The 27479-nt window shown below is 46.9% G+C and overlaps 2 long non-coding RNA genes across 2 annotated transcripts; one reads left to right on the forward strand and one right to left on the reverse strand.

The window, feature by feature from the left end:
- Window positions 1–326: 326 nt before the first annotated feature.
- LOC122459459 lies at window positions 327–2178 on the forward strand. The gene is made up of 3 exons (XR_006280172.1): window positions 327–483; window positions 1124–1285; window positions 2099–2178. It is a non-coding gene; the product is annotated as an uncharacterized LOC122459459 (long non-coding RNA).
- A 6260-nt stretch (window positions 2179–8438) lies between these two features.
- Window positions 8439–10165, reverse strand: LOC119853869. Its single transcript, XR_005292254.1, has 3 exons — window positions 9753–10165; window positions 9468–9612; window positions 8439–9195 (listed from the first exon to the last, which is right to left on the reverse strand). It is a non-coding gene; the product is annotated as an uncharacterized LOC119853869 (long non-coding RNA).
- Window positions 10166–27479: the final 17314 nt, after the last annotated feature.

Below are 27479 nucleotides of genomic sequence, written 5' to 3' on the forward strand. Positions count from 1 at the left end.
GAATCTCTAATCCTTCAAGCCCCGGCTGCAAGTTCTGCCTCTCCCGTCCCCCCTTGGGCTTTTCATTTTTTTCACTCCTCTCCACTATTTGGTTCCCCCCTCCAGTTAAAGGGGGGGGGGAGAGCCAATTAAATCAGATGTGCTTGAAGACAGCCCTGCCTCCTGCCCAACTCCCCGGCCTCCCCCGGGATAAATTAGAGAAAAGAAAACAGGGCGCGGGAGGGGGGGGGAACCCGCATCTGCGCGGCTTTTTCCTCCTTTTCTTTCGCATTCTTTCTCCTTTTTTCCCCTTCCCCTGCAGAGAAACGTCAGAAACCAGGCAAGGATCCATTCATCCTGGGGACACACACGGATTCGAGGCCCCGTTCCTAAGAGGCCACGGGCAGAGGAGACGGGAGGAGTTGGTGCACACGCTTGGTGCAATGAGCGTGGGGATGTGTGCGACACAGACAGCTTGGACCGTGTCCATAGTGTAGCATTGTGGTACGTGTCCGTGATGTGCAGTAAGCATGTGTGCAGGCAGGGTGCCTAGGTGGGTAACGCACGCGGTGTGGCTGTTGGTGCACCGGCGTGTTGCACGGCCTTGCACGTGTTGCACCGGCGTGTTGCACGGCCTGCACGCTTATAGTTCCTGGGAGGCAAGGGGGTGTGCGTGTGTCGTGTATATGTTTCTGCACATGTATCCGTGCCTGGTTGTGTTCCACGGCTGCGCATTTGCACATGGTGCAAGCGCGCCTGGATGCTTGTGCACAGGTGTGGTTGTGTAGGCTGTGTCTGCACTGCACGTCTGCTGGCGTCGCGGGGCGTGCATCTGCACATTGCCCAGGTGTGTGTCAGGCTGCTGGCGCGCCAGGCCCCCTTTACCCATCCTTCGTGTCTGCAGGAGCGCTGGGGCTCGGCCGCAAACGCAGCCGTGTGGAGGAGCGGATACGTCTACACCGCGCTGCCTTCGGCTCCTTAATGCTTTCTCTGCAATCAGCCAGCCGCCTGGAGCGTTCGTTCTCCTCGCAGGGCAATGGGAAAGACAACCTCCCGCGGCCGAGTGTGCAGCACGGCGGACCGCAATCCGGAGAGGGGAAAAAATACACCAATAATAATAATAATAATAATCCAATGGCTGCAGGTCCCTGTAGAGCCTCGGTGGCAGAACTCCGCCTTTCTTGTCAACGTCTCTGCCTGGTTTCGCGGAAAGAAGGCGCTTCTCCTTGGACCCAGTGAATGAGATGCTCCAGCTGTCCCCTCTGCTCCTAGGTGGTGGAGCAAAAGTCTTACTGCTGTTCAGTAGGTCAGGAAGCTTCTTTTCCTTCCATGAACGCCATGTGAAAGACACCCCCTCCCCTTCCTTGTAGGGGGAGTATTAAATCAAAGTTGCTCCTAGAATCAAATCTATTCCCACCCCAGTGTTACAAACGATTGGTTCGGGGGCTGGAGGTAAGATGGAGCCAGGAGGTAGGAGAAGCGGTTGCAATATTGAACAGGGAGGGCACAGGAGCTGCTGGGAGAGGAGTTCTGTTGAGTTTTGCTTCCAATCGAAGCCAAATCTGCCTCCTGAAATATCGAGCCCCCTGGCCCGAGTTCCCGTGGAAAGACGCCGCTCTTTATTCCTCGCAACCAGCCTGAGCATGAAGCAGATTAGACAGCGCGACTCAGGGTGGGGGAGGTTTTAGCAGGGAACTTGTGGGGGATACTGCAAGTGCCCAGACGTTTTTCAGGAGAGAAACCCATGCATATTTAGCTCACCGCGCACACCGCTGCGGTTTCGGAGGAGCTGGATTCCAGATAGTAGCAGACAGTATCAGCTCTCTTTGCGGTGGGTTTGAAAACATGCGAAGACGAATCAGGAATTTCAAGATATCTGGATTATTGTGGGAGGCAGGGAAGGGGAGGTTAGAGATCCCCCCTCCCCCGTATGTCTCGTTGTCCCTGCATTATCCTGTCATTGTTATTTATCTCTGCGTGTGGGCACGGCTTGGATAGCCATACCGGTAGGATCTTTCAGGAATGGGGGGGGGAAGGGGGTGGTTAACTACACTCTAACAAGGGAGGGGATTTAAGCCTCTCTGCGTGTCTCCAGCCTCTCCCCTTTCTCTTGGCGCAGGGAATCAGCAAACGCCGAAGGGAGGAGCCGCCAGCAAAGTTATCCTTGGCAAGCCGAAATAGGGGAGTTTCCATTTTCCCGAGTTTCAGAGTAGCAGCCGTGTTAGTCTGTATTCGTAAAAAGAAAAGGAGTGCTTGTGGCACCTTAGAGACTAACAAATTTATTTGAGCATAAGCAAATGCATCCGATGAAGTGAGCTGTAGCTCACGAAAGCTTATGCTCAAATAAATTTGTTAGTCTCTAAGGTGCCACAAGTCCTCCTTTTCATTTTCCCGAGGTCTTTTTCCCGCAGCCGGCTGTTTCCTCCTAGAGCTATAGAGCCAGATCTCTAGAAACCTCTCTGAGTGGGTATGATTGTTCCGCTAGGAATATTTTCTAGGAGGATCATTCAACTCTCGAGCCCTATTTAAAAAAAAAAAAAGTGACCCACTCAAGAGTCCGCCTGAAGGTAAGGTATTTAGACATATCCAGTCTTTTCCAAGGCAGGAGATTTCCTAGTGCCTTAGCCCCAAATATGCTTAGCCCCAGCATCATCGGTGGTGTAGTTATCCGCGATTTTAGAAGACACTTTGTAATAGAGCATTAAGGAAAGTAGCTGCCTTTGCTAATCACACACTTTGGTACAGTGAACCCCCGGCGGAGGTGTTACTGAGCCCTCTGTCCCTGGGATCGCCTGTGCCGCCGCCAGATAGGGAGAGAGGTGTTACACCCAAAGGAAAAACTGCACTTGCAAAAGGTGCACTGGCAGGGATTGATTCATCATGTGAACAAGAATCATACCCAGGGTTAAACACACACACATCCCAGACACCTGCCCCTTTTGCGGCGTGAGGGAAACCCTGCCACACACATACCTGGAGTGTGCCAGGCTGCAGCCCCTGTTCCAGCTCCTCACCAATATTTTATTACGTTTTTGGTTGCACTTTTCCCCTCACCTTCTTATTTATGCACTCCCTATCATGGCCCCACAAAGTCACAGGATCTCCTGGTCAACCTCCTCCCGGCCCTAGCTAAAATGGCCATCTATAAAACCAGAGTGAGGAGGTTGGCCGATGGAGTCTCCTGTGACTGTGGGGCCTATTTCCGATCCTCCTTCCGTTCACATATCCGGGCAGAGTTCCTCTGGGCGGCATCCTCTGATTCCCTTGACGCCTTTGAGGAGCAGTGGGCACTTGTCCGGGGTTCTCTGCTCGGTGTCCCCATCCAGTTCCCTTCATTTGACCCTTTGACCACACTCCTGTCCCTGTTATTTCATTAGTTGTCCCCTGGAATTATTTGGTATCCAGGTCCTGTGGATCCCGTTCTTAGGCTGGGGGATCCTTTAGCAGTGGATGGGCTTCGCCTGCCCACTTCCCGGATCCCAATAGGGTTAAACACACACGCATGAAAGAAAGAGTGATCGCCCAGCGAAGGGCTGCTTACTAATTCATGCTCTAACAAATAAGCAATTAACAGATAGAGTCGCTAATTAGTAAGCGGGTATTTCTATTATAAACTGTATTCAACCATGGAGAGGAGCAATAATGTACAGCAGGGACAGAGACAGCACGAGCAGCCAGACTAGCTGGACTATAAGGACCAATTTCCTATTAATGGGGCAGAGAAGGCTGATAGGGTTTATAATAGGCCCATATTCTTCCCCCAAGCAGGATCAGGAGTTTTGTAAAGATGGGTTAAAGGAACACTAGTCAAGTAGTTGTAGGTTTCAACCCTATAGGTTTTCGACAACTTGGAGTGAAGGGGATTCCAAACTTCCATAGGAGTAGAAACGTCTTCTTGACTTTTAAGAAGTTTCAATAAACCCTGTTTTGGGAGGAATTTAAATCCAGCTCCCTGCACCGGGCTGCTTAAAGAGGGCCACATGAGACAGCTGCAGAGGACCCAAAAAGTCAAAGTGAGCAACTTTGCCTCTTACAGTTTGTATGGCAACTTCCACCTACTCTGTATGTATATCTATATCTATATCTTTTTACTATATGTTCCATTCTATGCATCCGATGAAGTAGCCCACAAAAGCTTAGCTCTAATAAATGTGTTAGTCTCTAAGGTGCCACAAGTACTCCTGTTCTTTTTGCGGATACAGACTAACAGACTGCTACTCTGAAACTTTAAGGTAGTGCAGGCCGAGAGCAGGGAAGTGAAACCGCCTAGAGACAGAAGGTGGAATTGATCAAAATTTTTTTTCCACCAAATGCATCCAATGAAGTGAGCTGTAGCTCACAAAAGCTTATGCTCAAATAAATTTGTTAGTCTCTAAGGTGCCACAAGTACTCCTTTTCTTTTTGATCAAAACTGTGAAGCACAAAAAGGAAACAAATAGTGAGAAGTGTCAGATGTTTACAGGGTTTCAGCTTTAAATACACTTTAATGCATTTAAAAATGATTATTGGGATAAGCATAAGTATGGGGTGGTTTGTAACCTATGAAACCCTTTGCTGAGTTTTTAATTTAGTTATTAACCCATATTAAGGATTTGTACCAGCAACGACTTGTAGAGCTATCTGAATGGTGCTCAAATCCAGCAATATTCACTCCGAGTTCTACATTAATTTGCTTCCGCCATAGTCAGGCCCCTTTTATGTTAGCTCTCTGCGAGCATTCACATGCTCCTGTTTCACTGAGCAAGTGATCATGGAAAATGCGTTTCAAAATAAGCCGCCAAAGTATATACAGCCACCAAATTTTAAATTAGCATAGGCAAGTCTTTGTACCAGAAGTACCTGTGAAGTCATCCAATTAGGGAACAGGAAGAAATATCACAATTAACTGACTAATCAGAGCTCGAACAATGCGACTTGAATAGCAAACACGGGTATGCTTGCAGCGAACAGGCTGAGGTCAGTCCACAGAATTAAGAAAAGTAATTGAATCAGGAGTCCTGAGAAGACACGGATCTGTTCGCGGGTATTCTGGGAGCAATAAGAGACGACAGTTGCTGAATTATTTATGAATGATTTGCTCAGGTCTAACCAGGTAACGTTTTTAAAAATATTAATTCTCAGTGTTTCCAATGGGAAGTGTAAGACAAAAACCTCCTAGGCTCCCCAGCAGTCAGGTTGCAGAGTAGCAGCCGGGTTAGTCTGTATTCGCAAAAGGAAAAAGGAGGACTTGGGGCACCTGAGAGACTAGCAAATTTATTTGAGCGTAAGCTTTCGGGAGCTACAGCTGGCTTCATCGGATGCCATGTGCAATCACATAACATCACTGTGGCATAACTTGCATTGAAAAGTCATATGAGGAAAAAGAAAAGGAGGACTTGTGGCACCTTAGAGACTAACAAATTTATTTGAGCATAAGCTTTCGTGAGCTACAGCTCGCTTCATCGGATGCCTTTGGTGGAAAATACAGAGGGGAGATTGATACACACACACAGAGAACATGAAACAATGGGTTTATCATACACACTGTAAGGAGAGGTTGCAGAGGAGCACCCCTGTTAGTCTGTATTCGCAAAAGGAAAAAGGAGGACTTGGGGCACCTGAGAGATCAGCAAATTTATTTGAGCGTAAGCTTCCGTGAGCTACAGCTCGCTTCATCGGATGCAGCATGGATACCGATGAAGCGAGCTGTAGCTCACGGAAGCTTACGCTCAAATAAATTTGCCGGTCTCTCAGGTGCCCCAAGTCCTCCTTTCCTTTTTGCTCCCCAGCACTGTTTATCTGCCAAGGAACTTCACGGGAGCCGAGAACCTTTGCGTTTCTTTCCCCCGCCCGCGGGGGGGGGGGGGGCGAGCACAAGCACAGTTCGGTGCCTCTGTTGGGGCTTAACACGAGAGTTAAAAAAATAAAAGGGGGGGGGAGGGAAACTGGGCAGCGCGGGTCTGGGGCAGGCAGGTGGGGACACAGGGTGACTCCGACCGCTGCCGCGCTGGTATGAGCGGAGATACCTAGGCAAGGAGGCGGCCGGACGCCTGTGACTCTGCAGCAGTGGGGAGCTGGGAAAGCAGGGGGGACACCTGTCAGGTGGCAGCACATACGCCGGTACGCCCAACACCCTCCAGTGCTTCGGTCCCTAGGAGCTCCCGCTCCCTCTGAATGCTACGTGAAGGGGGGGGCTGCCCCACCCGAGCTCGCTGCTCCCCCTGCCAAGGCGGCACCGTGGGCTAATGCCCGTGAGGCGCTCTGCTTTGCTCCCCGCAGTTATCAGGCCTCCTCTGGGGGATACACCCCTGGGCTGTGTTTGCTTCCCTCCCAGATTGTGCCTCGGAACCCCTCGAGTATTCCCTGCCCTTGTGATTAGCTCCCTTCCTTACAGCGAAGGATCGGTCCAGAAAGAAACGAGGAGCGAATCCAGTTCTGTTTCTCACCCTTAATATTCATCCCCCCCAAGTCTGATGCAGCTGCTCTGTCACAGGCTGGTAGTTGGCGCAGGCGGTCACTATTCTGTAGGGTTTGCCTTTTCCTGCCTTCACCTGCTTTCTACTCGATGGGCGGGAGGGAGGTTTACATTTCATTGATAAGGTTTTTGTGACACCTCCTATTGCCATTGTGAGCCTGCAGCTCTTTGGTCAGTGCATTCAGCTGCTCTTCTACCCTGTGTACCTGCCCTCTACCCTGCCCCACCCCTGGTGCTCTAAAACTGGAGACTTTGGGCTCTACCCCCCGCACTGCTTTTACCTTAGGGTTTGTCATACATGCTGCTGATCTGTTGCTTCTCTGCTTCAGCTCAGCAGGGAGGGCTGAAGTCAATATGCAAAGGGGGGGTATCCAACCACTGCCATGTAGCATCTTCCTCTCCGTTTTCTTCCTCCCTCCTCCTTTCTCTCCGCCTCCTTCTATATCCATGCTTTCTTCCTTTCTCCGCCCCTCCCCCTTAGAACAAAAAAAAAAAAAACCCACACAAACTGGTGCTAGTTAAAGAAATTCATGCTCCCTTTTTCTCTCTCTCCCCCCCCACTCATCACCCCAGCCACCTATTTTAACACACACCTCTCTGACTGCTAAGTCAAAGTGATGCAAAAAAAAAAAAAAAAAGCCTCATACAAAGGGAATCAGAACTATCCGGGTCTCAGTTCTCCCCTTCTCCTCTGCTCCACCATAATCAGTAGATGGCATCGATTGCTAATCCTTTTGGTGCCAATGAATGATCTGAAACCACTGAGCTCTGCCTTGGAATGGTACAACATCGCCGGAAAGGGTAGGAGAGAGGCTCCAGAAACAGATGGCGTCAGCCGGAGGTGTAGGCTCTAGCTGGTGTTGTCACTGCAAGGAGACTGCACAGTTTGAGCTGCTTGTTGTAAAGCATTTAAAATCCACCTCACCATAGGAAACAGGTTGGCATGAGTCCATGTAAAATCTGCAAAGAGTCATTCCCAGTGGAGGCCAGTTTAGCACAGCCCCTACCTGCTCAGCCGCCGGGGGGGAGGCAACTCCTAGCCAGGATCAGCTTAGGATGGCTTCCAGCAGCTTTGTCTGGGAGAGCATCCCCTTGGATTCACCTTGTAGGCCCATCTTTTTATGTATCCATTTGAGACTAGGCTGCAATAGTGTGCCAGATGCGCACATACCCTAAGATTAGCTGCTGGAGAGGAGACTGTCCTCATTGGTTACATCTCTCTGAGTGTGGGGTCACTAGAATCTGGTTTAGGGGATCCTCTTTAAATACACAGGAAGCTGATCCATCAACATTGCATGGGTTTGAAAATGAGCATGTGAGGGCCCACGGTCCCTATATGCCCCCAGAAAAGAAGGTCCTTATGTGACAAGGAAGAGGGGAACGTGCAAGTCAAACACTCTAGAAACTCCCCCGCTATTGATGATAGACTGCAAATAGCCAGGAGAAGCAGCTAGACAGAGGAGCCATTCCAACAACAATGCAGTTATTGCAGTGATACCATGAAATTCTGTGACAAAACTGATCCAGATTTGTATCTAATCTAAGTATCTATACTGTGCTCATCAGTGGGGTATCTGATTGCATCTCCAGGCAGGATTTCTATAACATCAAGAGTGAAGAGACTCCCAAGAAGTTTTAAACAGAAGAGTGAATAGGGCCTATGTGCACTGCCCCCACACAGATGACAATAATCATGACACACACAGTAGGAGCTCCACCCCACAGCGAGGGGTTGACCATAGGCCTATGCACTCACACCTAGGTCAATCATCCTTCCATCCACCCACCTCAACTACCTGCTGCTTTAATTCAGTGTACATTAACCAGCACAATTCCTCAGGAGCATGACAGACCTCCACCTCTGCTCTCTCACAGGCTGTTCACCATATCCCACATTGCCAGCAGAGTCAGGCATTTGTGATAGGATGTGATTGTTCACCTATGTAATTTTAAAATGCTACTTTTGCCCAGGTTTTCAAAAGACAGCAACACCCAGCCTGCTGAGCAATTTTGAATGTCTGCTTTTATTTAGGTGCCTAAATGTGAGTCAAGTGCCCCTGAGATGTAGAGGGTTTTCAGAGCCAGAGAGGGGAGATAGGTTGCTGCTTTGTTGGACACGACAAATTTCCATGTTACTAGGCTTTTCTTGCTTTTGGTTTGCAATTGTCTCACCCGCTAGTGGTCGCAGGCCTGAAGGGATAGTGTAAGGTGCTACAACTGTTACCAGTTAAGGGATATTTTCCTTGAGCTCATGTACCAGAGCTGCTTTTTATGTCTCAAAGTCCATATTTCCATTTCCCAGCAGTTTCCTCACAAGTGCCACATGTGTGTACTTACTGCTTCTTTCAGCTAATCTGATTGCTTATAGCTTGGCATATATTAGACATTAAGAGTCAAAATGTCCAAGAGAAGCATGGAAGACACCACTAGGGGTTCTTGAGACCTCTTACCTATACTATATGTAGATGCCATTGTCCAGCTGTTTCCCAAATCCAGGCACTGCATACAACCGGCTCACAACGTGTTCAGCCCAAATGATTTAGATTCTTCAGGCAGGGCAAGACTCAGGTCAACCGAAGAGCCTTGGAAAGGTCACACACAGAATGACCTTTGTTGGATGCTGTAAATAGGCTGCACCTATCTTTGAAGTGAGTTTAGGCTATTTACTTTCGGATTCCATTGGCCTTCATGAGAGGTCTCTGGGCTCAAGGGCCTAATGACCTATGCCTTTACACAGAGATATGCACTCACACCTTCCGCTCCTGTCCAGAAAAAAGTTAAAAGTACACTTAAAATTAATCACATTGGCCAAGCCAGTGAATATTTTAATGTATTTTATAGATGTACACAAAGCCATGAATGCAAAGAAATATAGAAGTGAATAAAATATTTGGAACTACTTCTATTTAAACTACAGATCCCCAGAAGGATTACAGCACTTTCCACATCTTTTGGGAGAGCTGTCAACTGAATTCCACATGCTTGTCCCTTACATGCTTTAAGTGTATTGTTGTCCCTTATGGTGCACACTCACCACCAGAGCACCCGATTGGTTCAGGACACAGCATTGCAGGGGTTCCTCCATTCCAGCACCCCTTGTTCCGAGTGATCTGCTACTTCCATCACCTAGCCCTTCAGCTAGGTCACCTGTCAGTCCAGTTCCCTTCTGGGGTTAACATCTAAAACAGAAGAGACCAAAGCCTAGTGCCCTCTATGCCAGGCCCTCAACCCTGGGAATCCCCATTCTCAGTCTCTCATTCTTGAAGCCTGTATTTCCCTTCTTGGTCTGGGGGGAAGAGATAGGGGAACCCAGACTCACCTTCTCACCTGGGTTTCAGCCCAGAAACCCTGCTTTAGGTAGCTAAGGACTCTTCCTTCAATCTCTTCGTGCCTGGGCTTATTCTACTTTTGCCCAGTTTGCCAGGGTCTTCACCAGGTCTGCAGACTGCTATTCCCACACTGGATTTGTGGCTTCTCACAGCCTCTTCCCTGCTATCTACTGAGAAGCTTCCACAAAGCTGTGCCCAGTCTCTCTAGCAGCTGAGCTCTATTTTGAACAGTCTCTCTGGTTTTCCTCTTTAAGACAGGAAGGCCCTCCCGCCCAGTTCTCCTCCTTGGAGCTGATGTTGCAGTTTAGGCCATCTGTAGAGCCTTAACCAGCTTCTCCTTCAACTACCCCTCTTCCCCAAGTATTGCCTCAGCAAACCAGCCTTTTCCTGCTTATGTCTGTCCTACTACAAGGGAGGAAGTAGCATATATGCTGGTCCCCTTCCTAAAGCTCATCCCAGTTGGCTGGTGCAGAGGGGAGCCTTGTCCCTCCCACTCTGCAAGGCTCCTGGTCCCAGGGCCTTAAAGACACAGCAACAGGATTTCCTCCCAGCACTGCTTACTTTCTCCCAATATATCCTAGGCCCTTGTATACATCAGACCTCCCAAAATCTTAAAGGGCCATGCCACATTACAGGGCCAATCCCTAGGCAGCACTGCCCTTAGAGGGACAGACCACTCTGTCACATAATACAATAGAAAAGCCCTACATCCTTTAAGTCTAGTGGAAGCAGACTGTGCAGTTTTTCACCGCAAATGGTTAGAGTGTAAAACTTTAGAAAACAAACTGTCCTGATTTACATAGTACATTTCTATACAGATTCAGTTTAAAAAGAGTAAGGCATTACTGTAAATCCAAGTAAAGTTAGATTGTGCCTAAAACAAACCAAAGTGAGAAATCCGAGTGTGAGGAGATTATAGAAATAACAATCACATTTGTGCTCTTCTCATTCCTCTGAGGGTCTCTAAGCACTTTACACACATAAATTCTTAACCCCTCTTGTGAGATAGGGAAAAATGAGAGACGTGTTCAGAAAGCAAATCAGAGTCAAAAGTCAGAGCTACAATCCAGGACTCCAGGGGTCTAGTCCCCTGCCCTAATCATTAGGCAGCCCTCCCACATTCCCAAGTGCAAGTGCAGCCAAACCCCTTTACCACTGGCCAGTTATTTTACCACTGTATAGTTACTTGCTGTATTAACTGTACATCATACCAATCTTCTTAGCATACGTGCAACATGCCTTAGATGGCATGTGACCAGGATTCATCGCCCAGTTTGGTCTGCTGGTTGGATCATTAGCTTCCCCAGCTTGGGCCGCGTACTGATGGGGAGTGCCCCGTGAACGTTAATCCATACTCCCTAGTGAAGTTAGTGAAAATGCAAAGGAAACACACCACTTCTTTCCCTGCACTTCCTCCCATTCCCTGGAATAAACATACCAACCCTCCCCAATGGCAACTTCAACCTTCTCCACTTCTCACAGCCTCCAAAGGGTTGAAGTTTGATCTTTCAGTTGCAAACAAAAATAGCATGATCACACTAGCAGATACTAGAGCACACCACTTGAATCATGTCATCATGTACTACAGCGATCATGGAGATTATCATCTTCAGAACGAAGTGTAAGACGTGTGTTTCTGCATTAGTGTCCCTACAATAAGTCCCCTGGAGACAATGAAACAAACCAACTTTATGACGCACACTTTCTCAGCATTTCACAAGGCAAAGGGGATGGTGGGAAGAATATAGACCGCTTGAGAGGATAGTGGCTCCACCATGCATCTCTGTCATCTGGCTCCCAAGATGGGCCTCAGTTTACTTGTTGTATGTGAGGCTTTTATTAGCTTGAACATGTCATGTGATCTGCTCTAGTCTCTCTGGAAGGTCTGTTGTTCACATACTACAGATTTGTTTTTCTAGCTGGTAATTGCCTTCTGTACACAATGTAGCTGTCTTCCTGGATGGCAATCCTGTGAGACACTGAAATAAGCTATTTAACAGTAATCATAATATCTTCATAACAGGAGCATGCATTTCCCCCAAACGCTCTCAGGTTTTCCCAACGAACAACAACATTATCCCTGGTGCCCACTGTGCTGAGCAAAATTCCTTCGGTAGTTTTCAGCAGCTGAAGTATTTTTCATTCGCTTCCCATCCTGTCCTAAACTCTTGCATATTGTGGCAACATGTGTTTAAACAGTGGCTCCATCCTATCCCAAAGGTGGCTGCGTTTCAGTGGAGGATGAAGCGATTCCTACTGCAAAACCAGACAAATCTTCACTTTGAAATCCAATTATGGTTGCTGAGTGACAACAGCGACTTCCCTAGTATATCATTTACCAATCTCAAGCACTTAAAGGCAAGGAAATGAATAGTTAAAAGATACTGTAAATTTTACACCACCCACATAATATACCAATTATTCTTATCAACCATAAAGTAATGCATATTGCTCCACAACACAATAACCTGATCGCTTAGGGAATGGTACTCAGCTGGGATCAGAGTTAAGGCTCTTGTGTTGTGATGAACTGTACAGATAAGCACAGAAATATGCATTGCTGCCAAGGTTGTGCAGCTCCGTGAGTGACATTTCTCAGTGGTGAGAAAAAGTCTCTGATTTCTCCCTCTGAGTCCCCTCAATCAGGGGCAGTAGGTGTGTGTTGGGGGAGGGGAGGAAACCTACTCCTCCCACATCCCAGAAGCAAGGCAGGTTTGGTGGGAACCAAGGGCAACCAGGAGCGATGGGGACCAGGGCATGGGAAGGCGTTAGAGGTCACATGGGGGCAAGGGGAGGTTGGTTGGGAGAAACGTCTGGAATAAAGATGGCAGGGACAGGGGGAAGAGGCTGAAGGGTGACTGGGGTGGGGCAGGACAGCTAGGAGATCAGTAGGAGCATGGGGCCGGGGAAGACGTTGGGGATGTGGGTAATCCTGGGCCTCCTCCTGTCCCTCTCCTCACTAGCCTCCCCAATCTTCCCCCACTTCTCCTCCCTCCTCTCTTCCCCTGCCCGCATTGCTCCCTTCACCCGCCTACCAGCTGCCCCAGGCACCACCTCCTCCCTAGAAGCACCACACACCTGGTGCCAGCAGGGGGAGCACAGAGAAGAGATGCAGAAAGGCCATCTTGCTGCCTGTACCCAGTGCTACAGAGACCCTCAGCAGCCAGGAGAAGCAACTGCCCCTGTACTCCCAAAACCCAGCCGAATGTTAGGCTATAGCAGATGGGACAGGGCAAAGTGGGACAGGGTTGCCAAATGTGCAAGTGTCATATCAAATGCATGGCACTTGACAGCATGGAGTTGGAGCAATTGGCACAAGAGGCAATGAGGTTTAGTGGATAAAATATAGCTCTACCAACTCAGAGGGCAGGTTCTGTTCCCACCTCTGCCCTAAAATGTCTTATTAACCTTTCTCAAGTTAAGCTTTCTGTCCCTCATTTGCCATCTCTTGAAAAATGGAACTCTGAACTTTGTCCTAGATCAAGAGGGCATATTAGTGGGAAACACAAGAGAAAGAATCATTTTATAAGAGCCTAGAGGTTCCTCTCTTTTTTGAAAAGGAGTCTGGGCTAGTTCGGATACCAACAACAAAAATATTTGCCATTAATACTTGACTCTTCTTTGGCTTTATTGATGAAGAATAGTGTCTAATTTTCAAATAATGGCAATTTATTAAACATTTACTCTTCCTGACCTTGTAAATTGCCTCTTGCAGAAGCCATTGTAAAAATCTACCTATCTTGTAGGTTGCGGTTTAACTGGGCAGGGAGAAATAGTAGGCACTTTGCACACATTTTTAAAAGGAGACCATTTAAAGTATTTTAATTTCAAAACGTATCTTTTCAATTCATTAAAAATTTTCAGAAAATATTCTTTTGCCAATGAAACTTAATTGTAGAAATGTGCAAGTATGAGGAATTTTATTTTCTTTCTTCTTTTTCTTACAAAGAGGATCAAAAGCAACCTCATAATGGCCCCCTAGATCTAACCTTAACTCTGAGGAGGTTGCTACCTTGCTATGACAAGCCATATATACACTTGAGAACCTGGATCTAGAATTCTGATCTTACAGTGGCAAGTAGACAGAATCTACTTCTCAAAGCAGAAGTAGGCAGACTACGGCCCAGGGGCCGCATCCAGCCCTCCAGATGTTTTAATCTGGCCCTCGAGCTTCTGTCAGGGAGCGGGGAACCACAGCCAATGGGAGCTGCGGGGATGGTGCCAGCGGACAGGGCACTGTGCAGAGACTCCTGGCCATGCCTCTGCATAGGAGCCTGTCAAGTTCCTTCCCCACCCTGAACGCTAGGGTACAGATGTGGGGACCTGCATGAAAACCTCCTAAGCATACTTTTACCAGCTTAGGTTAAAACTTCCCCAAGGTACAAACTATTTTACCTTTTGCCCTTGGACTTTCACTGCCACCACCAAATGTCTAACCGGGTTTTTTATTAGGAAAGAGCCATTTGGAAACGTCTTTCCCCAAAAAATTCTCACCAAAACCTTGCACCCCCCTTCCTGGGGAAGGTTTGGTAAAAATCCTCACCAATTTGCATAGGTGACCACAGACGCAAATCCTTGGATCTTAAGAACAATGAAAAAGCATTCAGTTTCTTAAACGAAGAATTTTAAAAGAAGAAAAAGTAAAAAGAATCACCTCTGTAAAATCAGGATGGTAAATACCTTACAGGGTAATTAGATTCAAAACATAGAGAATCCCTCTATGCAAAACCTTAAGTTACAAAAAGACACAAAAACAGGAATATCCATTCCATTCAGCACAGCTTATTTTCGCAGCCATTTAAAGAAATCATAATCTAACGCATATCTAGCTAGATTACTTACTAAGTTCTAAGACTCCATTCCTGTTCTGTCCCTGGCAAAAGTATCACCCAGACAGACCCAGACCCTTTGTTTCTCCCCCCCTCCAGCTTTGAAAGTATCTTGTCTCCTCATTGGTCATTGTGGTCAGGTGCCAGCGAGGTTATCCTAGCTTCTTAACCCTTTACAGGTGAAAGGGTTTTTTCTCTGGCCAGGAGGGATTTTAAAGGTGTTTACCCTTCCCTTTATATTTATGACAGAGGCGGAGGGAGGACATGCCACTGCTTCTGGGAGCTGCTTGAGGTATGCACTGCCCAGAGCCTGCACCTTTGGCCCCCTCCCATGCCCCAACCCCATGTCCCAGCTCTGATCCCCCTCCCACCCTCCGAACCCCTTGGTCCCAGCCTGGAGCACCCTCCTGAACCCCCAACCCCTCATCTCCAGCCCCACCCCAGAGCCCACACCTCCAGCCAGAGCCCTCATCCCCTTCCTCTGCATCCCAATCCACTGCCCCAGCCCGGAGCCCCCTCCTGCACCCTGAACTCTTCATTTCTGGCCCCACCCCAGAGCCCACATCCCCAGCCAGAGCCCGCTCCCCAACTCCCAATTTTGTGAGCATTCATGACCCACCATAGAATTTCCATACCTGGATGTGGCTCTTGGGCCAAAAAGTTTGCCCACCCCTGTCTCAAAGCTAAAGGAGGTGTGTAATTTTCACTATCTCATACAGAACAGACTTTTATGTCCTTTTTCACCAACAACCCACAGTGGTTTGGAACAAAAGGTGAGTGCTCACTGCGCCTGTCAAGAGGGAAGGGTGCCGTGGAGCAACATTGCTTACCCAAGCCACAGAGAGGAGGGGTAGCACTCCCTTTGCTTTTAGTTTAAATCCTATAGTTAACCAGCTGAATAGAGGGCAGTATGTTCACACAAACATAATGCCCACTCATGCTACCTCTGAAATGGCAGACTTCTATTGCAAACAGTGGGAATAGGATCAGGCGATTTCCATTGAAATCAATGGGAGCAATATAGGGCATCAACAAAATCATTAATAATGTTGCTTATTTACAATCTATTTTCTTCATTGAAAAGCTAGTTCATGAGCTTCCAACAAGATTTAACTGTATGGAAAATTTGAAGACTAATAAACAAGATATTTGTGAGCTTGAGGGGTCTAAGCAAAAGGGGAACTGTCAAAGGTTACACTTTTAATTAACTGTAACTCACAAATCTTTGGAAACTTTTCTTCAAATATTGCGCACACACACACTACATATATATATATAGACACACACACTCTCCCTTGGTTTCAGAGTCAATCTGGTCATTTTCAAGCCAAAATTTCCCAAGACAAAAGTTCAAAGGTGTCCCATAAATTGAGTTTGCTCATAAATTAAAAAATATATATATATGTAAGATTGTAAATTCCTCAGGGCAGGGACCTTGTCCACTTCTTATACAGCACTGAGCACCTTGTATTATTATGTTGAGTGTTCAGACACACAAGTTAGTGTTGATTTAAAAATATTTTGTATTGCACAAGGAGCACAAAAATATTGTCAGCAGAGTTGTTGGAAGTCAGTAAAATTTAATGGAACATTCATGGCCTCAGGCATATTAGTGCAGAATTTAATCTGCACTAATCTGCCGAAGCCTGGGGAAACACTATGTGCAGCATTTACTTATTTTATGGTCATTTATCAAGCGCTTGGGGATGAGAAGTGCTACAGCCCATACGTGTATAAGAGATTATTAAACATTATAGATAATAATGTATGTTAAAAAAGCATATTTGCAAAGTCAAGAGATAGACGTGTCCTCTGAGAGTACGCTGAGGCCTGATTTCACATCTCTGGGACACTGTTTGTTAGCTTTAGACTTGCCAAGAGTGAATGAAAATGCAGAATTCTAATCCCCGCACAGGACTCAGAGACCATCAATCACCAGTGAAGGGGAAATACTGAACTTCCAGCATCTTGCCTTCTCCAGGAAAACCCAACTGCTGTGTTTGCACACTAATCTCTTCTGAGACTCTGCATTTTGTCTCCTGCCCCCAACTCACTCTCTCACACACAGCCCACATCCATACATATGAATGGCTATTTGTGGAAAATAGCTGATGTGGAGATTAAGCCTGGGAATCGGTGGGGATGGGGTACTTTTTGATTCTCTTTGTAAACCGCAGTTGAGATTGGACCAGAACTGTCAGAAATAAAACAATACACAAATAACACAACCCAGGGCATGGTTTTAATTGGCTAGGAGGCAAAATAGCTGTGAATTGTGGCAGAGAGGAGTAGATGAAAGCACATGAAGAGGACAAGGTGCTGCAGCTGCGACTGTACCCTCTGCTGTAACTGTCACAGCTCAGCTCTTTTCATCTGACAGAAGAGCCTCTTGGCAGCCGGAGATGAATCAGTTTCATGTGCATTGCCTGGGAGTCTCTGGAGAACCCCAGTTGCTCCCTTTGTGTGTCTGTCATGCTGCCTGTGGGTTTGAGGCAAGCAGCACAATTCCATAGACCACTAGTTCCAGCTGCAGCTCACAAGCACTCTTCCCACTCTCCCCACATCTTCCACAGCAGCTGAGTTGCAGATGGAAGCCAGAAGAAGTCAGTGCAGCTTCAAACTCTTTTCCATAAGGAAGGGGGTGCCCAACTGTCCAGCTGAGGCTTGCACTAGCCCCTGCCAGAGGTCTGAGGGCTGCATCAAACATGTATAAACTAGAACCAGATGAAGGGTGGCTGGTGGGGACAACAGGTCCCAGCAGGCCATGCACACCATGCTTTATCTTGAGCCAAGAGAGGCCTACATTTCACAGAGACACTCTGTGGGCCACACCTCCATATTAAATATTAGGGAGGCAACCAGCCATATTGTAAAACTCCATGAGCTACCTTTAGCTAGCAGACCTATTGGAAACTCCAGGAGACTTAACAAGGATCCTTCAGCTGGTCTCTATTGGTTTTTATTGGAGTCTCAGGAACTGAAAGACCAATACACTTGTTGCTCATGTTCCAAACCCTAGTTGCTAGCTGGAACCAACTGGTAATTTTAAACTGGAATTTGCAATGAGGTGGCAGGTTGCCTACCCCTCTTACAAGGGAAGCCACTGAGAGTCTGTAAAAAACAGACCAGAGTCAAGTGTTAAATATGGTCACAAAAGGAAAAGTCTGCCTTAAAATTGTTGTGATGGCAGCAGCGATCAGGAATTTGGCTTTGTGGAGAAGGACTTGCTGCTGAACTGCAGCTGGTGAGCAGTCTCTTATTCCTGAAAGAGCCGTCTTAAAGTTCCAGATGAAGATGGGTAAACAGGTTCTGTAGATACTAAAGAGCAACCAACAATCCGATCACCCCTTTCCCCCAGTCTCTTTACATAAAGACATATGGAGAAGAAAGTTCTCAGAAGTAAAATCACAGACATTTCCTCTGCTGTCAAGCCCATCTAAGATCTGAGATTCTCCATTGTGGGCAGCATGCAAAGGGGTGAGGAAGAAGGCAGATATCAGGCATGGTGGCTGAGTGCAAATGCAATGCCTGACTACACAGAAGACCACAGGCTGACATGTACATTGGAGATGGGGAGATAGTGTGGGAGAAGTGTCCAGTTCAAAATGGTGGCAACCTTCTGGGAATCCATAGTTATTCCCCAGGGAGAAATATAACCTAGGAACTCAATCATATTCTGATCAAATTTACATTTTTCTAATTCCACACAGAGATGATTCAGGCAAAGCCTTTCCAGGATTCTGTGCAAACACTGATCACAAAGAGTCTGGACTTCAGAAAAGATGAGGATATTGTCAAAGTATATCACCACAAACTGCTTTAGCATGTCGCTAGAGATATTGGTTATAAAACGTTGTGAGGTCACTGGGGCATTGCACAGCCCGAAGGGCATCACCAGATATTCAAAATAGCCATACTGGGTGCAAAAAGCAGTCTTTCCCACGACCCCTTTCTGAATCCTAACCAACTTATAGGCCTAGTTTGATAAAGACCCTGAGGGAGCGAAGCCTCACAAAGAGATCATTCATAAGCAACAGGGGGTACTGATTCTGGAAGGTTATTTTATTCAGCACCCACTAATCTAGGCAGGGGCGCAGAGAGCCATCTTTCTTAGCCCAGCTGCGGACATGGAAGGGTGGATGCAACCCTTTACCAAGTTCTCTGGGAAATAGTCTGAGTGCCTGCCATTACAGTTCAGTGAGAGAGTAGATACACCCAAAGGAAACCTGGGCTTCATGTTGGAGGTCTATAGGGCAATCATAGCATGGTGAAGGTGCAAGATGTTAAGCCTTCTTCCTGTCAAAGTCCTGGTATTTGGCTGCTACCCACAAAGGCTGCTATGGTGGTTGTTGGGGCCAGTAGGGATCCCTTCAAACTGGGTCCCCATGTTCTGAAGTCATAAGAACATAAGAAAGGCCATACTGGGTCAGACCAAAGGTCCATTGAGCCCAGTATCCTGTCTTCCGACAGTGGCCAATGCCAGGTGCCCCAGAGGGAATAAACAGAACAGGTGATCATCAAGTGATCCATCCCTTGTCACTCATTCCCAGCTTCTGGTAAACAGAGGCTAGGGACACCATTCCTGCCTATCCTGACTAATAGCTATTGATGGACCTATCCTCCATGAATTTAGCTAGTTCTTTTTTGAACCCTGTTATAGTCTTGGCCTTCACAACATCCTCTGACAAATTGTTCCACAAGTGATTGTGGATTGATTGTGCATTGTGAAAAAATACTTCCTTTTGTTTGTTTTATACCTGCTGCCTATTAATTTCACTGGATGACCCTGAGTTCTTGTGTTATGAGAAGGGGTAAATAACACTTCCTTATTTACTTTCTCCACACCAGTCATGATTTTATAGACCTCAATCCTATCCCCCCTTAGTCATCTTTTTTCTAAGCTCAAAAGTCCCAGTCTTATTAATCTCTTCTCATATGGCAGCCGTCCCATAACCCTAATAATTTTTGTTGCCCTTTTCTGAACCTTTTCCAATTCCAATATATCTTTTTTGAGATAGGAGACCACATCTGCATGCAGTATTCAAGATGTGGGCGTACCATGGACTTAAATAGAGGTAATATGATATTTTTTGCCTTATTTTCTATGCCTTTCTTAATGATTCCCAACATTCTGTTCGCTTTTTTGACTGACGCTGCACATTGAGTGGATGTTTTCAGAGAACTATCCACAATGACTCCAAGATCTCTTTCTTGAGTGTTAACAGCTAATTTAGACCCCATCATTTTATATGTATGGTTGGGATTATGTTTTCCAATGTACTTTACTTTGCATTTATCAGCATTGAATTTCATCTGCGATTTCATTTACCCACTTCTGAAAGATCCTTTTGTTGCTCTTCACAGTCTGCCTGGGACTTAAATATCTTGAATAGTTTTGTATCATCTGCAAATTTTGCCACCTCACTGTTTACCCCTTTTTCCAGATCAGTTATAAATATGTTGAATAGGACTGGGCCCAGTACAGACCCCTGCGGGCACTACTATTTACCTCTTTCCATTCTGAAAACTGACCCTTTATTCCTACCCTTTGTTTCCTATTTTTTAACCAGTTACCAATCCATGAGAGGACCTTCCCTCTTATCCCATGACAGCTTACTTTGCTTAAGAGCCTTTGGTGAGGGACGTCAAAGATGTCAAAGGTTTTCTGAAAATCTAAATACACTATATCCACTGAATCCACCTGGTCCACATGCTTGTTGTCCCCTTCAAAGAATTCTAGTAGATTGGTGACGCATGATTTCCCTTTACAAAAACCATGCTGACTCTTCCCCAACAAATTATGTTCATCTATGTGTCTGACAATTTTGTTCTTTGTTCTTGTGCTCAGGAGGGCTGGGCTAGGCTCACTTGGAGTCACACTAGTGAGAAGCACTAAACTGCAACTGGACTCAGAAAAAACAGGACTGCTGGCAGTACAGGGAATTAAAATGCACTGTGCTTGAATCCAAAAGGATGTGGGGGGTCAGGCATGACAGCCCATGTGATGCCAAGAATGACCAGAAAGTGCAGGGAATGTACCAACCAAACTGTCGGGACTCATGATGACCCCAAAGAGTGGTGACCTCCAAGGGTGCAGTTTCTTGTGTGACCAGGCCTGGAGATAGGAGAGCACTGCCAACAGCTTCTATTAGATCAAGAATAGACTTATGCTGTGTCAGGATCTTATATTTTAGGGCAAATTCTAGGTCCAGAAAGTTACTGGACGCACCAGACTCCATCAATGCTCCCAGGCTGGCTCTGTCATTGGGGTGTCATGGACAGAGCAGGAGCCAAAGGTGTGCTGGGTGCTCATTAGATATTGTCAAGGTACCTGAGGACAAATAAAGGAGTGATGGACAGGAGTGAGGAGGAAAGGAGGCAAGGGGTAATGCAAGCCATGCCTAGATCCATATATTGGGGCTGGAACCTGGCATTCACTCACCCAAGAAACAGATCAGCCCTTTGCCAGACAACTCAAAGCAAAATATTCTGCATCTCCACAGTAAAGGTCTAGACCTAGTGCCCAGAACTGATGTTTCTCTGCATTAGAGAGAGATGGGGTTATGTCATATCCAGCTCATGGGCTCAGGATGGATATGGCAGGTTTTCTGACTACTGCTGAGAAGCCAGGTAGGAGCTGGGGAACTGCCCTCTTTTTCTGTTGGCATTCCCACAGGCAATTGTCTGTCTTAGGCATAGGTCGATAAGGGCATCCCAATCAGTCAGAGCTTCCACCTGTAACAGCTCATCTTTGATCTTGTTGTTCAGACCGAGCCAAAAATGGTACCACTGCACAGCTTTGTTCCACTCAGTATCAGTTATCAGGCACCAAAAGTCTGTGGTATAGTTGGTAACCAGTCGGCATCCCTGTCTCAGGGCCTGGAGCGCAGCTTCCACCACATGCGCTTGATTTGGGTGGTTGAAAATTACCTCCACGGCACAGACAAAATTCTTGAACTGGCCCAGGAAGAAGCTAGATTTCTCCAGTATTGGAAAGGCCCAGGCCAGCAGCTTGCTGATCAGCAGGCTGATGATGAGCCCCACCCTGGATCACCCTGGTTTGTAGGTACAATAGGAGCAGGCGCAGACACTAGTTCAGGAAGCCATGGATCTTTCTGTGATCCCTGTCAAACTTGCCCAGTAAAGGAAGTTTCAGTTCTCCATAGACCTGGGGCACCGCTTGGGTCTGGAAAGCAGAGTTCTGCACCTGCAGGGCACTAATCTGGGTTTGTAAATTCTGCAGGGGTCTCCTAACCCCAACAAGCGGATGTTAGGCTGCATAGGATCCATCCTGAAAGCTACCCCCTTTTATTTGGGCTGCTCAAACTGTCATGAACCAAGGCATGGGCAGTCAGGCCTAGTGGTTGAGCAGTAGTGGTCAGGCCTAGTGGTCAAAGCTAGACTCAGGAACCAGGAGTCAGGAACTGAGCAGGGGAGTAAGGTTGGAGCGGAACAGGAGCCAGGCAGGATTTGGACTGGTCCAAGCATGGGACCAAGGCAGGAGCAGGAGCAGGAGCGATCACAGCTGTGGGTGTAAACTGAGCCTAATGCTTCTGGTGGGCTTAAGAGCATATCTGTTGGTTCCTACAGCCAGTGAAGTTGTCTGGTCAATTAGGTGATTCTACTGCAAGCCAGTTGTGATTCAGCCGCAAGTCCTCTGTTGCTTAGTTGGGAGGCAAAGCTAGCTGGTCCCAGGCTCAGTTGCAAGCCTTAATTTCTCACAGCCCCTATGGTTATTACCTTCAGGGGAAAAAACAGGGATGCTTAATTGCTGGCATGCAAATATTGTATGCAAATTACTTGATTAGCATAATTTGCATATTAGTGAATAAAGTGCAGATGATGAAACACTTTCATTTTAATTTTTTTCTTGTAGAGTTAATGCTAGTGCAATATATCAGATTGACAGCCATGGTGAATGAAGGCCAGCAGCAGGGCAAGCTTCCCACACACACTGAGGCATGCTGGCAGGGCATCCATGGACAGATGTGAGGAGAGCAGTCTTTGGCCTCTACTGCATCTGCCAGTTAGTGCAAAGCATGATGGTGACTTTGTGATATGGAAGCCAGAACTGAGGCCCACCAAATTCATCTCTTATATGGGCCACTAAAAATCCATTTAATAGGAACAACTTTGAGGTCCTACTGTAGTGGGCTGGATTCAAACTGGTGACTTACAGGTGTATGGCTCTAATCCCTATGAGCACTGCTCGGAGGTCTCCACTCTCCCAACTAGCACTACTGATGCAGAGGGCATGTATTTTGTTTCCCCCCACCACCGGGGCCATCAGCGCGTTTTAACTCTAGGCCCTTCAAGCACCCAGTAGAGAACTCTACCACTTGTGCTCAAGGAGTAACTGGTAGCAGTGACAAGTTTTAATTCTCTGTGGAGCAGCCACTGAAGAGATACATGACACACACTTTGCCAATGGGTTACACAGGTATTTGCTCAAGACCAGCAGAATGTTGGGAATCAAGATTCCTGGCTCTGGGAAGGGAATGTGCTGCATTGGTTAGTGCAATTACAGTCAGGGGACCAGATCTGTAGCTGGTGTAAATCAATATAACTCCACTGAAGTTAATCATTAGACACCATTTTACTCCAGCTGAGGATTTGGCTTATGATACTCAAATACACAGAGTTGTTAGATACTTTCTCAAAGACACGGTGGCAAAGTGGATGATACCTGGGTCATATTCCTAGGTCTGCAACATGCCTTGTGCATGCAGCTTCACCATTACCTGTAACATGGAGGATACTTTTTTGCCTACTAGGGTAGAGGCAGGAGGCCTTGATCAATATGAGACTTCATGAAGTCCTCAGAAATATTAACAGTAGTAATAGGAAGAGCTGAGACTTCAACTTATGGTGTCCTAGCTCAGTGCACATTCCATTAAGCCAGAGGCAATTTTGAGAGGGCAGGTTTCAGTCCTGGTCTCTTTCTGGACTTTAGTAGTCACAGTACTGCAGGATGTGGGACAGTCCTCTAGATTTCAGGATGCAACACAACCCTAGCGATATTTTCCTCTGGTATGTTAAGCCAGAACCAGTAACAGCTGCTCTCCTAAGAGTTCAGGTGAAGATTAGTACCACAGACTTATCACTTTTTATATAGGCTGCATGGCCTGACCCATGTGCACCCACAAATCATTCCTGCTCAGTATCTATAGGATAGTCAAGGAGATGCTCTTTCACTGAACACTATTGCTGTTGCCTAAGGACAACAGTTGTGTGATCCCACCACAGGAGTTTTAAAAAGTGGTGCTAACTAGGGGCATGGCTACACTTGCAGATGTAGAACGCCGAGAGTTAAATCAGCCCATGGAGACGGCAGCAAGAAAAGCGCTGCCGTGTGTTCACACTGTCAGCTGCAAGCGCGGTGGCATGGCCACATTACAGCTCTTGCAATGCTACAGAGAGCAGTGCATTGTGGTAGCTATCCCAGTGGGCAAGTGGCTGCAGTTTGCTTTTCAAATTGGGGGTGGTGGTATGCAGAGTGTGTCATGTGTATGTGGGGGGAGAGACTGTGTTTTGGGGGGCAGAAAGTGTGTCAGCAAGCTGTCTTGTAAGTTCAGACAGTGGCAGAGGGAAGGGGGAAACCCTGACATCCGCCCCCACTGCCATTTCTCTCTCACACACACACACTCTCAGCAAGCAGCATTCCACAGTAATGGTTTGCTTTGTCCCAGAGCAGATAAGCAGCTGGCTGTCAGAAATGGAGCTTTGAAAGGGGATATCCACATTCCTGCAGCTGAGTTCAGAACAATAAGAAGAGTGGCCACTTGACTTCAAGGGATTATGGGAATTTCCGGAGGCCAATCACAGCGCAGTAATGCAACACGTCATCCACACTGACACCCGGGTGTTTCAGCCAGGGCAGAGCAAGCTTTATGCTTCTCATGGAAGTAGATTACCAGGAGCACTCCAGCTGCAGAGTCCAGGCACTCTACGTGCCTTGCCAGTGTGGACACCTCAGGAAATAGGGCACCTGGGGCTGACTTAATGCGCTCTAACTTGAAAGTGTAGCTAAGGCCTAGGAGTGGGAACTAGTTGATTGAGAACTTTGGGCCTGACCTGGGGGGTAGTTGAGCATCATTAAAGCCATGTGAATTCAACAAGGGCACTCAGCGCATTGCAGGATCAGCCCCTTTGCTTTGTGCTGTGAGACTGAATAGGGGTGATTTCCCTTTAGTGAAAATACCTCTCTTCATCCCTGTGCCTATTGTTTGCTTGTGCTCCTCTCTGATCTCATCTCTCCCCCTCTCTGCAAAGCCAGTTTTGGGTTGAGGAGGCAAGGGTGTGTGCTAGGTAAATAAAGTTTGTTGTTTTCTGTTGACGTATCAGGGAAGGATCTGAGAACCTGGCTGCAGCTGTTCCCAATAATCTCAACTTCCTGCTCTATTTCTCTGGTTAACCTTGCTGACTCAAAACAGCAACAAACAAAGCCTGGAGGAAATAATTCTTAGTGTGGTTTCCCCCTCCCCGACTTTACAATGGTATTTTATTGGAGTGGGTTTGGGGGTTTTGTTTTTTTAATATCTTTGATATCCATTGCTCTCTCTGTGTGGATTCCCATAAAGACAGAATGGCTCTTACCAGCAAGTTTCCCCAAGTATAGGGCAGAAAGAATGACTGCCTTCCCCTGGCCTGTAATGACAAGGAAGAGGAGGTGATGGGGCTGCTGAGATGTCAACAGAAAACAAGTCTTTTGATTTTCCTCCTAAGGGATGGTGGGAGTGAATGTTTCTTTCACATCCCTCTTTCTATTGCTAGGCACCCTATTCCTGCCACCATCCTTCCAGCCCAGGAAGGTTGAACAGGTCTCCTTTTTAGACACTGTTAATGCTGCTTTGTAGTCAGCTAATGGGGTTGCTATTGAACCTGCAAGATGCTCCCTCCACCTCATCAGACAAGCACTCTGCTTTTATGAGTCTGTTGGCTGAAGCAGCAAGAGATGAAGACTAGGAATCAAATCCAGCCTTCTACCAGGCAGTACTAGGACACCTAGACGGTGACTTTTGCTGATGAGATCACTTTGATGAGGACAAACATTCTCCCTCACGTCCTGCTTCATACATTACTTTTGGCCAGAAGAGGGAGATTCTCCCACTAGGGCATCTTCATGTGCCCAGTACAGACTCTGGGCTTGCTTGTCTACATGATGCTTTGGTCAAGACCAGAGGTATGTAAATTTTCACCCACAAAGGTGTGTTGCACACTAACTGGCCTGTGTGACACACACTTAAAAATCCTTAGTGTGCATTAATATAGGACTATTCAAAACAGGACTACAGTAACACTCAGTTGGGAACTTTTAGTGCGAGCCCATGGGATCCATATGGGCCAGTTAGTGTGTGACATGCTAGTGAGGACTAAAATTTACACCCCCTCCATGTGAAACTCCCGAAACAGCTCCATAGTGATCAGCTACCCTGAGATGCCATGCAATACCCAGTGCAGCCTATGGGGCTACCACTAAACTCTGCAAGGCTTCCACATTGCCTGTCCTGGGATGCAAACCCAGAACCTAGAGAAAGGACTGGGAAGGAAATCTGCTGTTCTCCCGAAGTCCATGTCAGTCGGTGTCCACTATACAACCAAATAAAGTAGCAAGACCAAGATAGGGTAGGAGCCAAGGATGGAGCAACTGCCCTCTGAAACTCTTTGCTAAGAGGCTGCCCTGAGATAAGGCTCCTGTGCTCAGCCACTGAACCCCATGCAGAGCCATTATCCACTCCCGCAGTACATGTACCTGGATACAACACACAGGATGCCTCATACCCAAGATGGACTGGATGGATAAAGAACAGCCTAACTGCAGGCAGGCAGGCGGATTCAGATAGGATCTTTGGGGTCCTGGCTCTGTGCACAGAGGAGCCAAATTCAAGAGGCAGGCAGAGCAAACTCAGCAGTGAGGCAGGCAGTAGAGATGTTCACAGCTGATTGCTCTTAGCTACCTGCAGGGGTGAGTTGGGATGCTCTAACTGGAAGCAGCCCCTCACCCAGTATTTCCCCTCATGACCCCTCTCTGTAAGAACCCCTCTCAAGTTATTTCCTCTACCAACCCCTGATGAAAGCAGAAAGCTCAGAGGCAGGTGGACACTAGCAGCATTTAATGGGAATGTTCATCGAATGGTTTTAAACTTCATAAAAGGTTACGTTTGTGTGCTGAGTCGTTCTTCCCCCATCAGATGCTGTTCATTGCTCCCCAACACTGTGCAGCCCAGCCCCGTCAGCATAGACATGCCAAACAAGAACCGAGAGGAGCAACTACACAAACAGGTCCCGTGGAAATAACTGCAGAACTAAACCTCATTTGGCTTGTCTTTACAAAGGGCCATAGCTGGACACTAGACTTACCCAACACATAAAGATGAATAATTACATAATGAGGTTAAAATGTTCATTAAGCTAATTGCATGTTAATTAAGTAGAGGATGATATTAATGATCTGTTGAGTTCCATCTGTGTGTGCAAACAGGAGTGAAAATACTGGCATCATAAAGCATGAGAGAGAGAGAGAGACAGCTCTTGAGGCTAGACCATAGGAGTCATGAGTGTAACTGTTGTGACTTCTATGTTCTAATCACAGTTCTGGGAGGGAGTGTGGTCTAGTGCAGAGAGTGGGGCGGGGGGAAGCAGTCAGTGCTTTAAGGTTCTATTCCCAGCTCTGAGTCTCTGTATGAACTTGAGCCTCAGTTTCCCCATATGTAAAACTGGGATAATAGTACTTCTCTCCCAGGAATTGAGCGACGTTTAATTAAAGTTTGTAAAGTGCTTTGATATCACCTAAGTGAACGGTGTGTCAGAGAAAAACACAGTTCTCACTCTCAGGTTGGGTGCAGCAAGTCAGATACACTTTATTATCTCATGCAATTGCACAGAAGG

Source organism: Dermochelys coriacea, chromosome 3 (assembly GCF_009764565.3).
Source record: "Dermochelys coriacea isolate rDerCor1 chromosome 3, rDerCor1.pri.v4, whole genome shotgun sequence".
NCBI classification, from domain to species: Eukaryota; Metazoa; Chordata; order Testudines; family Dermochelyidae; genus Dermochelys; species Dermochelys coriacea.